Source organism: Podarcis cretensis (assembly GCF_951804945.1).
Source record: "Podarcis cretensis genome assembly, chromosome: 3".
NCBI lineage: Eukaryota > Metazoa > Chordata > Lepidosauria > Squamata > Lacertidae > Podarcis > Podarcis cretensis.
The window spans coordinates 39853546-39870574 of NC_137172.1; the positions used below are offsets into that span (position 1 = coordinate 39853546).

A 17029-nucleotide genomic window follows, 5' to 3' on the forward strand; every position below is an offset into this window, starting at 1 on the left:
TTATATAGTGGTGCCCCGCAAGACGAACGCCACACAAGATGGAAAACCCGCTAGACGAAAGGGTTTTCCGTTTTGGAGGCGCTTCGCAAAACAAATTTCCCTATGGGCTTGCTTCGCAAGACGAAAATGTCTTGCGAGTTCCTGCCGGGTTTTTTCCCTCCCCCCCCCTTTCCTAAGCCCTAAGCCGCTTATCAGCTGATCCGCTAAAAGCCGCTAAACCGCTAATAGCGCTAATCCGCTAAGCTGTCAATGGGCTTGCTTCGCAAGACGAAAAAACCGCTATACGAAGAGCCTCACGGAACGGATTAATTTCGTCTTGCGAGGCACCACTGTATTCCTTCTCTTGTCCGAGGGAAATGAAGGGGGAGGGGAGAACAAGAGGTGCACCATGATTTGGGGTTTATTCAAGGGTGCAGAAAAAAGCACTGCTGTGGTGGTAAAGCCACTTCTGGCCTGCCCAGGAGGTGGGGTTGCGGGCTTCACGCCCACCCCACGTGAGTGGGGGCTGCTTTCAGCCCCCGCGAGAGCAGGGTTTGTGGTGGTTAGGCATTGGTAAGAAGGGGTTTAGAGGATGTGGGGGGGGGGAGGAACGCCATCACCTCCCCCCAGAGAATGAAGGGTGGTCCGATAAAGGACTCTGGGGGGCGTGGCCCTTTCCGAAGCCTATGGAGGTGTGGGCCTAGGGCACGCCCCCGAGCGGTGCCCCGGGGGTGCCCCTAGTTGACGTGCCTCAGCAGGAGACACCCCCACTATGGTGTTAATCCTTCCTGTGTCTCCAGCAAATGGGCTGGAGCCGGATAGTCGATAGGACCAATGCCTAAGCCAATGCCTCTCATTCCTGAATTCAATAAAGTTGTGGCCTAATTCGTCCATTTAACCTTAAATTCTGGTGTCTGGTGTCTTTATTTATCCTTGGTGGGGGGCGGGAACTCACCATGCAACTATAGAAACTGACTATCTGCTGCTTTTTAAGGGCAAATACCCTTCTCTCCCCCACCCCCAAAATTCCAGCAAACTCTCTCGCTTTGACTTATATGAGGGCGAATTTGGTGCATGGGTTGTAAAAGTATTCACTTAACAATTGGCCAGTGCTGGGGAGAGAAGACACAGAGGTTGGAAACGTTATTTTATTGGTTTGCGAAAGTGAAGCAGAAGGAGAATGTTGTTTTTAATTCATCCAACATTGCTTTTAAGAAGCTCATTATGTGCCAATATATCCACAAAGGGGCGGTGGAGCATCAAGAAAAGCCTGAAGAAACAAGGCCATGACCTCCTGTTGATGACTCATTTGTCTGCAAAAACAAAGAGAAGCAGCAGTGTCAGCGTAAAACACCAACAGTGAACTGGGCTATAACCGAGAAGGCCTATAGGAGATCTGCTGCAATGGTTGCACTCCACCCCAGTCTCCATGAGTGTTACAGATTCCAGGGATTCTAGATGCTACCCAGGAATGGAGAGATTGAGGCACAGTGGAGGCTAATATCTTAAAGATATATGGTTTATGACCACATTTTTATACCTGGGAGTCTGCAGCAGAGGAGGTACAGGACATTGTACCTCAATAATGTATCTTGTGGCCCCTCTCTTCAGCAAGCTTGGGTGCAAAGTAGCACCCATCATCATGGCTCCTAGTGCAGCCTCCTCTTGCCAGAACCACATGGGGTTCTCCCTCTGTTCCCCTTCTCCTTCCTAGCACACATTTCTCCCAAATCCAAGGCTCCTGTATAATAACAGTTCCGCCCCCCCCCCCAGGCATGCTATGTGCTTGCCTTCCTGCAATTCCTTGTCACCTATGGCTGCCATATATACAAGTCTTAGTTAATAATATTAAACTTTAAATAAAGTTACATATTCAGTGTTAAACTGATAAAGAAAAATAATATAAAAAACAATTGTTGCAATAGGCCAATGGACACACACACACATTAAAAGCAACAGAATGGAAAGAGTGTTAAAAATCAGCTCATCCAATATTTGAAAAAGCCTGGGAGGTTATGTATTTGTCAAAATGGCACAATAATAGGTGCCAGGTTATTAAAGCCTAAGTACCACCATTGTACAAAGATGCAATTGGCTGCCATCCGCTACCCACAGCTGGTAGTAAGCTCAACTGAGACCCATGAGACTTACTTAAACATGAATAGGATTGTACTACTATATACACACACACTTCAACTCTAATCCACAATCATTGCAGGCAAGCTAAGCTCTGTGATACACATGTGATACCAAAAAACATAAGTGAGATATTGTAGAAGGATAAGGGGAGTACTGATATAATTTGCAATTATAAAAGATGTGTTATACAACATTTCTCACATGCATGATGGGTGGGGTTTTTTGCTCATTGTGAGCCGTAAGTGATTGTAGGACGGAAATGGCATTAGGTGGTCTGTCACCATATTATGTATACTTTAAATCAAGCCGCTAACCATCCCTAATTTTATATATCGGAGCCTGGCTCTTAATAAATAGTACATTTCTTATGGATGCAATTTATCCATTTGTTTTATTTTATTCCCATGGATTATTTCTCATAATAAAATCACAGTGAATAACCCTAATTTTGGCATGAATTACCATATGTATACAGACCTCCTTGAGAGACTGAATTAAAATTGATTGGTTCTCTGCCGATGCAGTGCAATCTGCACTGAAATAACACAAAATATGATAGTAATGAATGCTACTAAATAAGGGCAATTCTTCAATAGTTAATAATGAAGCTAATTATCGTTAACAATACCCATTATTATATTGCAGTTGCAATAATTTCTTACTCATTTTGCGTTTCTATAAGGTTGAATGGGTCATTAGTTTGCCATGTTACTGGGTGGCAAATTAATTTTGAGTGATCCCTGTGCTTCATGTATATGCTTAAGTAAAATTAAGAAAGCTACAGGCTGAAATTGTATAGTGGATAGTGAGATTATATACAGTATCACAAACAGATAGGTAGCCGTGTTGGTCTGCCATAGTCAAAACAAAATAAAAAAATTCCTTCCAGTAGCACCTTAAAGACCAACTAAGTTAGTTCTTGGTATGAGCTTTCGTGTGCACACGAAAGCTCATACCAAGAACTAACTTAGTTGGTCTTTAAGGTGCTACTGGAAGGAATTTTGTTTTGTTTTGTTTTGACAGTATCACAAAGTTCCACTTAATCCTGGGTGCTATCAAAATGCCAATCCAATACAGTACATACATGAAATGACTGCCCTCTGCTGGAGAAAACAGGTTCCCTACTCAACAGATAAGGAAGTCTGGGAGACATGGTGTCAATTGTATCCTGTGGCACCATCACGAAATGAGTCCTTCTGGCTGAGCAAATGCATGCCCGTCATTTGGGGTGACAATAACAGTTCACGCTCAACCCTCCCTAAGCTACTGGTATTTTCAACCTTCTACCTGATTGTTGTCTGTGGAGGCCCTATGGAGTCTTGCAGGCTTCCAGTGGGAGCTGTCATTTCTCTATATTGGAACAAGCAGGAATTTGAGCATTGCCTTTCTGGCTCAATAAACAGAAACAAAACTACATTGTCCGTAGCTCAGGCTTCAACTCTGTCGGGGGCACCACCATCACGCATGCAGACTCTCAGCTGTGCACATTCCACACAATTGCGTTGCAATATTCTGACTCACCAGAATCTCATAAACCATGGATATGGGTGTGGTATATATTCAGACATGAGGTAAATATTAAGCCAAAATGGATCTCATGGCAGCTCCTTCTCACGGCTGACGTTATTTCCCAGAAGTTAATAGCCTGGGAGCTCAAACTACCAAGATGACTGACACTTAAAACAGTTTCAGTTCACCTACTAGGATTAATAAATAGCTTGTATGGATTCAAAAGTTGTTTCCACACTTTCTCAATACAATGAGGTTGTGTCTTTACTGATATTTGCCTGCCAGCTGACCTTCCACAAAATCTTGCTCATATTCACAGTCCGCTTGTAGGAACAGTGCGATACTGGAGCCTCAGTCTGACACGAGATTGTGGTTCCAGTTTTTCAAACTGAAAACTCACAAGTTATCACAACTAAAATATTTGTAGGGATGCCAGCCCTACCAGTAGGAAGAACAAGGTGGCAAAGGATGCTGGGGTGGGGTGTTGGAGGAGAGAGCTCTGGGCACCATGTCACCTGCCCCATAAGCTCACCCGCTGCTACAATAGGGGACAATGTCCCATCATCAGTGCTGAAATAAGATTCAGCTGCCAGGCCAGCTGGCTTTTGCATATGGGATGGGGAACACTTTTGAGGAAGGGCCATAGCTCTATAGTAGAGCATCTGCTATGCATGAAGGAAGTTCCAGGTAGAATTCTCAGCATCTTTCAAGTAGGGCTGGGAAAGACTCATTGCCTGAAATTCTGAAGAGCCACAGTCAGTCAGAATGGGCAGTACTGAGCTTGACAAACCAGTGGTCTGACTCAGTGAGAGGCAGATACCTACATTTCTGTGTTTCCTGTGTTCCTTTGGCACAGGCAGCAAAATGTAGTTGGCCATCTCTACTGCAGAAAGAGAAGAATTTGTCTCTCACATCTGAACAGAAGAGGCAAACTGGCTGATGTCCCATATCAAGTACCCTCCAAAAGAGCCCCACGGCAGGAATTCCACTCTGGAGGCTGGAGAATTTCTCTCTTTTATGCCTATGAATTTTTTTATTGATTTTCAATTTTTTTATAAAACAAATGAACCTCCAATTAATTCAAATTTAACATACATTTTCAGCCTTGGAATTTCTCTGTTCCTCCTAGCCACTGAAATCAAAACACCTCTCTTAAGCATGCGAGACCATCTCCACCAGCCACCTTTGAAGATGAGGATGGCTCGACTGCACAGGGCATGATCTGACATCACATGACACTAAGCTGGTCTGGATCCGGCCAGTGCCTGGATGGGAGACTCCCTGTGAACCTCCTTGGGTACCAACTGCCTTGAATTCCATGTGGAAGAAAAGCAAGTTGTAATCATAATGAAAAAAACTACACCTCCCAAGCCCATTTGTCTCGAGGGTGGTTTTGCCCCCTGCATTGATTTTGCATAATGAATATGTTCTTTTGAATTGCTCTGATGAGGCGAGAGCCATTCTATACCATTCTGGAACAAACTGTTATGATACCTAATAATGGAACTGTAGTATCGGAAGGGATCCTGAGGATTGTCTTGTTCAGCCCCCTGAAATGCAAGAAACTCAACTACGGAATGTAGGATGATGTCTGGGGTGGAGAACGGGAAGGGGTGTAGTTCAATTATAGAGCATCTGCCTTGCACACAGAGGGTCCCAGGTTCAATTCTCAGCAACTCTAGGTAGGGCTGGGAAAGACCCTCTGCCTGAAGTCCTGGAGAGCTGCTGCCAGTCAGTGTGGTCAGTACTGAGCTAGATGGACTCTGCAAAAGGCAGCTTTCTATATCTTTGTGGTCCTAAGAAAAGAGGGGGTAACAGAGATAGCCAGGGGATAACATGAGATAGGGCTGCAGACTCTGGGAGTGCAAGAAGACACAGACACAGACACAGACAGACAGACAGACAGACAGACAGACAGACACACACACACACACACACACACACACACACACACCATGGACTGCAAAGAGAGAGGAGAGAGGGCCTGCTAAGGAGTGGAGTGGAAAAGAGACATCTAACAGAGAGAGAAGTCAAGGATGGTACAGAGGGAGCATTGCTGCGAGTCACAGAGAGAAAGAAGAGAGTTTTACAAAGTAAACGGAGTTAAAGCAAAGAGAGGGCTTGAAGATTGCAAATTCTATTACATATTAACAAAAGCCATATTACTATTCCTCTTATTATTTATAGTGTGTGTGTGTGTGTGTGTATAACTTTTGTCTTATGAATGTAGATTGAGAGATATATGGAAGAGTAGATATCATTTACAGTATGTTCCAACTTACAGATAAGATAATGTATTTTCTTCTTCTCTGTTTTCTTTCTTGTATTATAGCTTGTATTATGATTTTAAAATATTTTTTCTTTAATAATAATAATAATAATAATAATAATAATAATAATAATAATACAGGCTTAAAATTGTAAAGATAGCAATGTGATTCTCTTGAGGTATCAAAAATAGAAGTGTGGCCTTCTGAACAATTTGAGTTTGACACCCCAGCCTAGATCACCTTGAGCCCATCAAAGACTTGCCCCCTGCCCTGGGGTGTTGGCAAAGCAGGGAGCCGACAGACCTGCTCAACAAGGAAAACGGCATGTCCTGGCTCCAAGGTCATCGGGTCTATTAAGCTGTTGTACAGGAGCAGCAGCTCCTTGGCTGGCAAGTGGAGCCAGTCTCCAGTGAAGGAGCACCGTTGGACTTTAGCCAAGCTCTTAGGCCATAAAATGAAGTGGAGGCCAAAGACCAGCAGGGAGCAAAAGAGCCAATGTAGAGTCCTGAGCTTAGGATAAGGGTCTTGTGCCACAGAGCCACCCTCACCAGTAGAGGGCGAATGGGGCATTGCCCCCACAACCTCAGCCAGACCCCACCTGCCTGTGATCTAATCCAAGGGGCAGCGGTGGCTGTCAGCTTCTTCCACCTGTGTCACAGTTTTGTCTGTATAGAACTCAGAATGGAGGGGTGGGGTGAAGACTAGTATTTATTGGCTGTGGCTCCCCCTAGTGTTGACCTCCCTGCCTTCACTCAGCCTCACCTCTAGTTGTGCATTAAGCCAGATCTCTCACTTCAAAGACTGACCTTTCCCGAGGCTAGCCAACAATATATTAAAGTCAAACATAAAGCAGCCCGCTCACTTTCAATTAAGGTGCAATTAAAAACAGCTGAAAATAGATTAGTAGCTTTCCAGAAACAGGGGGGGAAAACTCCCGCCACATGCGCCTATTACAGGGTAGTCCAATTCTAGTGGGAGATTTCAGGAGCAGGTATATGCAGTCTATACTATATATCCTTAGACCAGATGATCCAGGGAAGGATACAATGATGGGGATTCAGGGATTTGTCCTCCTGCTCTATAAACTCTCCTCGGCTGCCAGGATTTTGCAGGACCAGCTGGCAGATGTCAGTGGCAGCTGTGTGAAATGGTATGAAAGGACAAGCTGTGCCCATGGCAGGCCTCTGCAGAGCGCTCCTTAGCAGCTCACAAGTGAAAAGTATTACTATAGCACAACCTAGTACTTGGCTCACTGAAAGGCTTGTCTTAATTCAGCCTCAGCTCCAGATTGCTGAGACCCACCTAGGGCAAGGCCATCTCCACCCCTCTCAGTGAGAATCCCTTCTCACTACCATCCTCACCACCTCCTCCTCCTCCTCCCCATTGCCATGACCACACTTCTTTTCCAGGCAGAGAGCCAGTGAGCAAGCAGGCAGTGGCATCTATTGCTCCTTCTTCCCACCACCTCTGTTGTCTGGGTCAGCTTGAGAGGCAGTGAACCAGAGCTTAGAATTCCTGCTCCGTGATTGCAGTCATGGGATTGTTGTCTATCACATGACGGTGTATGTTTTGACTCCACAAAGTGGGAAGTGACGGAGCCAGGATGTTTGTGTTACTGTGTACCATAAAGTAGGACTGTTGTCCTTTGTCCTTTCTCTTTGCTGTCTGATGCTAGAGAGGGAGGCAGCCATGTTGTAGTGCTCCATGTGTGTTTATATGTAAATAAAGTAGATTAGCCAAAACGCTGATTTGCTGAGGTCTGTTATGCGAGCTGCGAAGACTCTGCGGATCCCTGTGTGCCGATGTCTCTTGGCATCGTTCACTGTGATGTTCGGGCAGAAGGAAGCTTTCGAAGCTCGCAAACGATTGACCAGGAGGGAGAGAACATGCCAGTCGGGCATGTGTCTCTGCCAGGGTCCTACTCAAGACTAGGACGAGCTCCTGACAGAGACAAGGTGAAGCAGTTGCCTTAGGTGGCAGATCTGGCCTCTAAGGAGCTCGGCTCCTCTCTCATGTCCACCCACCTATAATGGACTAGCTGTTTGCAGAGGAGTGGTGGGAGACACCAGCTGGGGAACCACCCAGCAAACCCCCAGGGGAAGAAGACGCAGAGCCAGGGGATTGGTGGTGGATGCTTTATCTGAGATTCCAGCATCTTGGGGGGTTGGACTAGATGACCCTTGGGTCTTTTCCAGTTCTAAGATTCTATGACAATGAGTGGTCAGAGGGAGAGAAGACTGCAGGGGGAAGTGTTGGCATGGCAACAGGGTTTCATGAGCAGGAGGAGTCTGTGGCAGTGTGCAGTCCAGACTCTGAGGCAGAAGCAGAGGCTGAAGAAGATGGGGGTCAAGAGGCTGCTGAAATCTCCCCCTCCTGCTGCTACCAGCTCCCCTCCCCCCTGGTGGCAGAGAAATGAAATGAGCAGAACACAGATTACTTGTGTGCAGACACAGTTTGAGACTGCATGGGGGAAAACCCAGGAAAGGAAGAGCCTTAAGGAGGGGTGGTAAGGCAGGGACCTTAAGTCCTCACAACTGTGTCATCGGGGCAATACCTTCAAGTAGAGTTGCCGAGACCGCTAGGCCTGAGCTGTGGGTTTGTTTCCTTGATTGCAGGTTTAACTTCACTGGTCTCGGGTGATTTATGGGTTTTTTTGTTGCTGACCTACACCTGACTCAAGCCCCGACACCACCTCCTCTGTACCTGCCTGCTGCCCACTCCTCTTCACCTTCCTTTTGCTTCTCAGTCACCTTCAGCACAGGGGAGGGGCGCCTGCGGGCAGCATCTTCTGTATTGCCTGCAGCGGCAAAATGTCCTGGACCAGCCCTGGAGTGAACAAACTGGAAGAGGTCCCCAGGGTAGGGGGGCTGTTGCCAGTGGGTCCCCTGCTGGGCTGTGGACCAATGGCAGAAGCCCAATGGTGCCAATTGTTGGTGCTGGCAGTTACTTTTATATTTTAAAATGTAACTAGCCCCATAACTAATAAATAAATAAAGATGCTGGCCCTGCTTTTGTTCATAGGATGTGCAAGGAGCCAAGCAGCAAAGTCCAGGCCTCTAAGAAATGGCACCGTTTCATTTTTCTTTATCTCATTAAAGTTAGAAACCAATTAGCTTCACTTATTTCAAGTGGTCCTTTAGAATATGTACTCTGCGTTTCATCAGATTGCCTGACACAAAGTGTTCCGTTTCTTCAGGGAGAGGAGAAATGTGGTGCAATAAGCTAAACTTTGGCTGTTAAGCCTCAGGTTTGGGCAGGCCTGGTAATTTTCCAGGACTGCTTTTTAAAAAAAGAAAAAGTAAAGTAAAATCATAAATAGTTGGCTCAGTAGGGAATTGAATAGTCTAGGCTTCCTCAACCTCGGCCCTCCAGATGTTTTTGGCCTACAACTCCCATGATCCCTAGCTAGCAGTGGTCAGGGATGATGAGAATTGTAGTCTCAAAACATCTGGAGGGCCAAGGTTGAGGAAGACTGGCATAGTCCTTCACACAAGCTGCAATTCCTTCTTTAGCAGTCAGTGGTATGAACAGGCCCAAGATGCATCTTCCTAGTAGAGTAGCATAATATAATTAAGAGATCCTTTCCCACATTGTTGAATGTACAGTAATCTATCCATTATGTAATTTACTGGTGCATTTTCACCCCCATTGTGGGTATCATTTGGATCTTCTGCCACAAGCACCAAAACATCTTGAGTCTCTCTGCCTTCCCTGATTGGTCTGTTTTAATCTCTTGCAGCGTCACTGTTCCCAGCCCACCAACAAAAACATCAGCATTGATTAACTGTAAAATGGCTTGTGACAAACTTATCTTCTAGATGGAGATCATGCAGATTTTTCAGAACTCTGATCTACACATCCTCCCCTCTGCTCATTTCCCACCCTCTGATTTGATCATATTACATAAGAGCTAGCAATGGGTGCATGAGTGAAGTCTACACAGTATTCCATCGAGTGCAAGTTAAAAACCAGTACTCATGGAAAATCAGAATTTAAGGTTCTCTGTAAGCTCTTAGTAAAAGAGAAAGCCTTTGATGAAACATTTGATGAAATCATTTTGTGCACAAATTCAATAGTTTATTTTTTAGTATGCTGGCACTTGACTCCAATTAGGATTAAATGTAAGGCATCTGCTAGTCGATGCTGGACAGATTATAGCAAATCACATGTGGAGTAATGGGGAAAACAAAATCCAGCCATTTTTGACTAAGGGTAATCCTTTACCAGAAGACAGGAGTGCCTCGCGTGCTCTGGTCTATGGGGTCATGAAGATTCGGACATGACTAAATGACTAAACAACAACAACAACAATCCTTTACCATCTTCTTTAAAAATGGGTATGAAAGGAGAGTCTAGGGACTACCGTTGGAAAAACTGATGCAGTAATTCATACATTCAGAGTGCCAGAATAAGGTGGAAGACCAGTAATGGGGAACCTTTGGCTCTCGTGCAATCTGACTCCCAGCTCCTGTCAAACCCAGCCAGCATGACTAATGGTCAGAGGTGGTGGGAACTGTAGTCCCCCAACATACAGAGGGCTACAGGTGTACCACCCTCAGTTTAATAGTAAAGTGGTTTCCCTTCTTAAAAATATATATAATTTGGAGAGGTGATAATTTTAAAAACATCATATAAGGCTGCCATTCTGAAAAATTTTCATTCATTTCTTTGAGCAGTGCCCTTCGATTTCCAACTATTGACTGCTGCATTTTATTTAGTAGTTAAAATTAAGTGCTGTGAAATTTATTAGATAACTTCTTTGGACTGGGTTGTGTCTCTGTGTTTTAGTGGTGCAGAATTTTTGTTCTGAAATAAAACAAAAAACAAGAAGGCAGCAACATGTCTTTCATTGGAGAGCCTGTGTGATGCAATGGTCAGAATGCAACTAGACCAGGACCAGCACAGCCCAGGTTCAAATCTCCACTCAGCCACTGGATGACCCTGGGCCAGTCCCTGTCTCTCTAGTGAACCTGCCTCCTGGAGTCATTGAACCTATGCCAAGGAATCAAAGGCACGCATGCCTTTGTCTCGCCCCCTGCCATTAAAATGACCGGATCCATCGTAATTTTTTACTGCTGGGAGCAGAGATCTGGTTATTTTACTGTCTCAGGAGCCACTCATGCTTTCCACAGGAGAAGCGTTTTGCTCCAGCTCGCTCTGCCTGCTTTGCATGCATCCTAAATGTGCTGTGCCACAGCGCTTAAGTAAACTGATAGATACGTGAAACTTTAAACTACGGTAGCTTCCCATTTCCAAAAAAACAGGCAGTGGGTGTAATAGCTTTATGGAGGGCAGTGCAATGTTTATACATCTGATCCATAGGGAAAGTAGAGAGGCGGTTTTAAAGAGACAAAGTACTTTTTGACCCTAGCTGGAGCAGCCTGGGAAGCTCTGCCACCCTTTAAAATAGGAGAACAGGACTCTCTGTTGCTAAGGGGTGTTGCAGGCGGATGGAGGAGAAGGAAAGGAACTGCGCTATTTCCCTAGCAAGGATCAAGGCATCACATGAGGCACATGAGGAGCTGGATTAAATGGTTTATAGAATTAAGTGCTTCCGATAGCCTGACGAAAGAATGGAGAAACTTTTAAAACACCAAGGTAAACCTCCCAAGATCTGCTTGTGGCAATGGCATCCACGTTACAGCACAGGCCTGTTGTCCCTGTGCTCTTTGGCTCCCATTTAGGGTGGCTCATCTGAACATGCTGCACGTAAAGAGAAGCATTCCCTCTGCCTAATGTCCAAGCTGCTTCTGCTGGCCACACACTTGTCACGTACGTGTGCTGCTGCTGCTGCCCACAGGATTCAACTTCTGGCATGCACCGACATGCCAGTGCTTTTTTTTTTTTTTTCAAGAGTCTTGCCACAATGTGCCCAAAGCCAAATCCTGGCATGGCCCCGGGAGCAGCACGTGACAGCATTGTATTTCCCTTTTGCATGACTTAGCAGATTTGTCCTCCCACACAAGGAGAAACTGCGAGCAAGGCCTATCAGAGGAAATACGCAGGGAAGTGCCCATATGCCTGTACTTTCCACATCGGCGTCAACTGTGTCAGCATTGTTATTTATTGCATTTATCTGTTTACTACAAAAAAAAAAGTTTGTCTCAAAGTAACTTACTTTTTTGGAGGGGAGGGAACCATACACTACCAAATTAAAAACATATCAGAAAATAGAAGAAATTTGTTAACTAAAAGTGTCCAAGAGATTTTACTTTCTTGGGCTCCATGATCACTGCAGATGGTGACAGCAGTCATGAAATTAAAAGACACCTGCTTCTTGGAAGAAAAGCGATGACAAACCTAGACAGCATCTTAAAAAGCAGAGACATCACCTTGCTGGCAAAGGTCTGTATGGTTAAAGCTATGGTTTTCCCAGTAGTGATGCATGGAAGTGAGAGCTGGACCATAAAGAAGGCTGATAGCCGAAGAATTGATGCTTTTGAATTATGGTGCTGGAGGAGACTCTTGAGAGTCCCATGGACTGCAAGAAGATCAAACCTCTCCATTCTTAAGGAAATCAGCCCTGAGTGCTCACTGGAAGGAAAGATCGTGAAGCTGAGGCTCCAATACTTTGGCCACCTCATGAGAAGAGAAGACTCCCTGGAAAAGACCCTGATGTTGAGAAAGATGGAGGGCACAAGGAGAAGGGGTCAACAGAGGGCAAGATAGTTGGACAGTGTTCTCAAAGCTACCAGCATGAGTTTGACCAAACTGCAGGAGGCAGTGGAAGACAGGAGCGCCTGGCGTGCTCTGGTCAATGGGGTCACGAAGAGTCAGACACGACTAAATGACTAAACAACAACAACAAAAAGTGTCCATCCTGGAATAGCATAACAAAGACACATGCTACCCCACTCCAGTGGCTTTTTATCAAAACCAGCACCTTGAATTGAGCCTAGAAACTAATTGGCAGCCAATGCAGTTGGGCCAGTATTGGCGTTATGTACATCCAGTCAGCAATCTGGTCACTTATTCTTCACTAGCTGTAGTTTCCAAACCGTTGTCAAAGATAGCTCCACATATAATTCATCAAAGTTATTCAGCCTAGAGGTTACCAGAATGTAGATAACCAAAGCTGGGCTATGGGGTCTGTCCATATGGGGTCACAGCTATAGGATTTTAAAGAGCAGATCCAGGGAGAGAGAATCAGGGCATGTGATTTTGCTACTGGCTGGTAATTTTAGGTCCTGGCAAGCATTTTAAGAAAGAAATTATGAATCAAGTTTATCTCCCAAGTATTCCCATTGACTGAAGCATACCTTCTGCAGCAGACATAACTTGAAGACTGGACCCTTAAAAGAGTAAAGAAAAAGCAACCACTTTTAGAGAAATGTGACTGGGACAAACATTTATTTTATAACTGCTTTTATGCCAGCTTTGGCCTCTGCACTTTCCATTTCTGCTGCTGTTCTATGTATCATTGCCAAAATGTTTCCTTGGGTGGATTTCTTTTTCTTTAGACACGGTTTTCAAAAATACAAAAGCTAAATAATCAGCCATACAGCAATAAGAGAACAGATATTGCAGAAGTTGGTTTAAATGTTATTCACACCAGTGTAGACAATATGATGAATAAGGCACTGTGCCTGTTCCCTGGGAACTTTGCGTTTTTGAATTGTTTTTACATCTCTCTTTCTTTTCTATTTACCTTGCGTTGACATTTGTTGCTGAATTTCACTTGAATATAAATAAAACCCTTTTTCAAATAGTGCAAGTTAACATCTGAACTTTAAAAGGCAGAAAGAATGTATTTTAAAATGTCTTGCGCTTGGCACTGAAAAGAAAACAATATAAGCCCCTGAAAAACCTTTGGTGGGAGGGATTTCTAGAGATGGCATTTTCTTTCTGAAGAGCATGGGGTGAGAGCTATAGACCCTTTTGACATAACTGCAGGCCCATGACAATAATTCTTTGTGGCCTTGTGAGTAAATTCTTTGAATTCCAATCCCAGCCCAGGCCTGAGTTCACTGGATGATTCCTCAGCCAGAGTTCTGTAAAATGGGAACAGCAGAAATCTCTCTCACAACTCGCAAAACAGCAAAACTTTTTCCAGTGTTAGGTTATAATTATTTGTCATGCTCCTTGATAGAGTTTTAAATTCGGAAGAGATGTTAATTGCCGTGTAGTGTTCTCCTCAGGCAGGAATTGTTCACCCTCAGCTGTAGGGATCTCCCCTCAAGGAAGGATCACTTGACTAGTTCAAATAGCAGCTGATTGAGCAGCCAAAAATCACGCTGAGTCACATGCCTGAAGGCAGTTCTGAGAGTTATGGATGCACTGATGTGGTAAGAACGTTAAAGCAGAAAGCTACTAGGATAGTGAAATTACACTGAAAGATGCATGGGGAGAATTAAACAGAGAAGAACTTCAGGGACAGATTAGCAAAGCAAAAAGGGGATAAGGCTGATAAGAAACTGTTGGACGTGTTAAGAAAAGCAAGAGCTGAAAGAAAGGGTAAAAGTTAAACAGTGTGCAGTAGTAAATTCTGAAGTGCAGGCAATTCCCCATGTCAGGTTCCCAGGCCTCTTCTAAGACTATGCAACAAAAACAAACTTTTGACTAATGCAGGCATTATGGCTTCAATACCAAGTCAACTTCTCTCTCTCTCTCTCTCTCTCTCTCTCTCTCTCTCTCTCTCTAAATCACACACATACGCACTTGGCTTAACATTCAGCCTGATGACACGTTCTGGTGGACTTGAAAGCTTGCTCACGATTCTGTGCCATTTTGGTTGGTCAAAAGTTTTCAAAACAGAAGCCACAGCTTAATCCTTAGCCCTGCATGCCAATGTAACCTGCTCCTTCCCCTTGCTTAGCTCATGTAATGGATTCCTCTCTCAGGAATAACTTACAGGTTTGATTGGCAAGTAGTGCTCCAGCATAGGATATCAACACCCCTACTTTGATATAAGCGGTGGTGCTTCATCCCTTTTCCAGTATGCCACTGATACCAGCAGAGAAGCCATGATGGGTAGGCCTCAAAGCCCTGCCTAAATTTCCACCAGCATGTCTTTTCCTTTGGATAGAAATTGAGATTGCCCTAAGAGGTATGTTTGGCCTTAGAATTTACCACCTATTTTGGGAAGTAAGGTGACAGCTAGCCTGCAGTATCCAATCACATCCACATCTCTGGCCAAACCTAATTAGGATCCGGTGACTTAAGAGTTTGAGCCATCAGCAAGCAGTCCTCTATTCACTTCTTAACTGCACTCACAGCAATCCACCCTCAGCCAAAGTCAGCTGGGAATCTGCAAAATGGAAACACTAATACTAGCCTACCCTACAAGGCTCTTGCAAAGTGGTTTGATTGGTCAAAAGCATGTATTATTATTGCTGCACCCCTTTGGAGAAAACATCAGTGGATGGATATCTGAAAAGCTGTGCAAGAAATTACCTGTGTATGTGTTTTTAAAAAAACACACCTCACAGAGCAAAACAGTAGCTAAAAGAGTGAGAATTAAGACAGCTTGATCTTTTCACAACTACCAAAGCGACAGCATTTGCAGTATTTGGTATTTGGCTTTAGACAATAAAGAAACATTAACTTCTCCACAGATGTCTGGTGCTGTCCAGCACAATCATCAGCCGATCAGGGCTGGAAGCACAAGGAACTGTCTTGCTGCGGTATTCATGCTAAAAGCTATTTTATCCAGGCTAGAATAAGCTCATAGAGGAAGGACTTGCAGAGGGGGGGGGGGCAGATTACAGCTGTACGTTACCATGACGATTGCATGAGCACAGCAACTGTGCCTGAGCCCCAGTGCATGAGAGGCTCTGAAGGACTGCGTATCCTTGTACAAATTCACCCGTTCAGTGATGCCTTGCTCCAAAAGCCACCCATAAAGTGGAATTTCCTGCTTATGCATTGACCGCAGGATTCAAGACTAGTGCCCTGGAATCTGCTTGAGATAAAGGAGCCTTCATCTTTTAGTGGTAATCTGGTCTTCCACACTTGAGCAAATCATCACAACCTACCAAAATGCAGCAAAACCACCTACCGGTATATTTCTCCCAGCTAATTCAGAAACTTTGAATCCAATTGTACACACGGTATTAAGCTATATCTGTCTATATAGTTAAATAAGCAGCATCTCACACATGATGCTTAAAAGAGAATGAGAGAAGCTCATGCTTCACGTTACTCTTCATGCAGAAGAGAAAAACAGGAAAGGCATTTGTCCTGCAAATGGGCATTTTGGCCACTTTAAACTGCATGTGTGAAAACAGCCATCGTTCGCACAAAAGATTGTTCTCATGGTTCTTGTCCCCGCCAATCATTTGTTTCACAGCTGTCGGAAATCAAGCTTAAGCTTGGGGGGATGGCAGGTCTCCCACAACATTAGCTGCATAGCAGTTGGAAGGGCAGGAAGCTCAGGAGGAATGGGATGCCTAAGAGCAATCAACCTTCTGCATCTCCTGAACAGAGCCTCATAGCCTGCACAGCAAGGCAGTAGCCTCCCTGGTGGTGCAAGGAGGGAAATTTCAGCAAAGAGCATCAGTCACCTCCCAAGGTCACACAGTACATCGGCAACTGCAGTTCCCTTTGCCTTGTTACCACTGGCGACCCACATGTATTTACATATTGAACTCTGAGCTGAGCTCAGTGTGATGGTGACAGACCCCTTCTGTTTAAAATGGTGTCAAATGCAAAGGGAAGACACAGTTTTTAGAGCAAGAGGGGCATGTGGGCAAAAGGAAACCTTGCCAACTTTGTGGAAGAAGAATATGAACATAAGAGTCCTGCTGGATCAGGCCAGTGGCCCACCCAGTCCAGCATCCTGGTTTCACAGTGGACCACCAAGTGCCTATGAGAAGGACCTGATGGAAACAGCGCTCTCCCATCCCGTGGTTTCCAGCAATGGTGTTCAGAAACATGTGGGCAAAAGGCATCAGGAGAGCAACAGAAGAAGGGAAACCACAACGGATTCCTCTTTTGCTCCTGTAAAAACAGTACAAATCATCTACACAACCTCTGGATTGCAACCTGGGAACCCTTCTGAACACCTGTGCCGATTGGCCAAACCTGGCACAGCTCCATCATTGAGATGCCAACACAGTTGACCTAGGACAGCTCTGGCTAGTGGGGAAAGAGAACAACAGAAGGAAATTGGGGTGGGGGGATTAGAATGGATG

At 44.8% G+C, this 17029-nt stretch overlaps 2 protein-coding genes across 2 annotated transcripts in view; both read right to left on the reverse strand.

The window, feature by feature from the left end:
- Positions 1-17029, reverse strand: part of SLC29A1 (solute carrier family 29 member 1 (Augustine blood group)) — an 83990-nt gene that overhangs the window by 65589 nt on the left and 1372 nt on the right. The gene's annotated exons all lie outside the window — the stretch shown is intronic.
- LOC307212137 (uncharacterized protein) overlaps positions 1114-17029 on the reverse strand; it is a 69522-nt gene continuing 53606 nt past the window's right edge. Inside the window, exon 33 of the mRNA XM_079969147.1 lies at positions 1114-1292. The gene's annotated coding sequence lies outside the window, so the exon portion shown is untranslated. The remainder of the gene's footprint in view (positions 1293-17029) is intronic.